Below are 1,456 nucleotides of genomic sequence, written 5' to 3'. Positions count from 1 at the left end.
CTGGTAGACAGTTTGCGACATCTGTTGCTCACATGCTTATATAAATTTACACTGGTCACTTTGTTTATTGTCAGTCAATTTATTACAAGCATGGCTGTACGGATTCAACACTGCGTGTTCCTTACATTGTCTGTATGAACCAACACTTGCCACTTTGCTTATTGTTAGTCAATTTATTACACCTGTGGTTAAATGAATTCACTAGCTATTTTCTTATTTTTCACAGGCTTATGAGAACTTACTCAAACAATGAAAAATCCAGGATGGAATGTAACAGTATTACGAAAAGGAAAGTTGTTACCTTATAGCAGAGATGCTGAGTCGCAGAGAGGCACAACAAAAAAAAACTGTCACAAAGCTTTCGGCCAGTAAGGCCTTTGTCAAACACACACACACACACACACACACACACACACACACACACACACACACACACTGCCAGCAGCAGCAGCACCAGTGTATGATGGGAGTGGCGACGGGGAGGGGGGGGGGGGGAGGGGGAGGGGAGTAAGGAGGAGGCTAGGACAGGTGTGACGGTACGTCACATTAATGGACATTAGGAGAAAGGGAAAGGAAGTTTTTGTTATGAGACGTGTGAACTATAAATTTTCAAGACTGTGTATGTGTGTGCGATGTATAACAAATAATAATGTAAGTTGTTATCAAAACACAAATATTAATTGATGTAATTAACAAAACAGTTTTTCTGGTATAATCTCTGTGTAACATAAGACATGAAGATCAGAGAAAATGCTTTGATTGAACTAGCTCTCAGTTTTGTTTCGTCTGGCAGTAGGCCACCATTCTAGTGCTGTCTGATAATTGACGTAAGTTGTATCTGTATTTTTGAAAAATATGATAGAAATTGTAATTAGAAAGTGTGTATTATTGACTTTGTTGTCACCTCTCATGATCGCAACCATTCATTATAATTAACAAAGTTTTTACAGAACTTCGTAGTGCAGAGAGCTCATCTGCCCTAAGCAGGATTTATTCGGCCATTACTCTGATGATTCATGTTATTAAATGTAAATGCGAGAGACTTCTCAATTTTGAACTTTCATTAATTTAGAAGTTACCAAAATTCACAGCTCTGAATGAGTTCAATGTGTTCCATTTTGGCCGCCTAACAGCAGACGAGATTCTCTCCGGTTTTGCCTTGCAAATAATGAACAAGAAATACTGAAAATCATTACATTCCGCAATATTTCAGTTAATCTTTATGTAATTTGGTACATAAATAACCAGTACCCCGGAGGCCCATATTAATAATTACAGTCTGCGTAAGAATACGCATATTTTCTTTTCTAAATAGCAGCACACACGCAAACTATTTATTAGAAGGCGGTGAGTTGTGTGCTGTGTTTAAAAAAATATTATGACATATGTACTTCAGGGCAGCCGATGTCCGTAAGAGTGTTATTGCGGTGTAAGTTAATTAAGTCTCATGCTAGCC

This window comes from Schistocerca piceifrons, unplaced genomic scaffold, assembly GCF_021461385.2.
Source record: "Schistocerca piceifrons isolate TAMUIC-IGC-003096 unplaced genomic scaffold, iqSchPice1.1 HiC_scaffold_1886, whole genome shotgun sequence".
NCBI lineage: Eukaryota > Metazoa > Arthropoda > Insecta > Orthoptera > Acrididae > Schistocerca > Schistocerca piceifrons.
The sequence above is the reverse complement of the archived record's forward strand: the minus strand, read 5'-3'. Positions refer to the sequence as shown.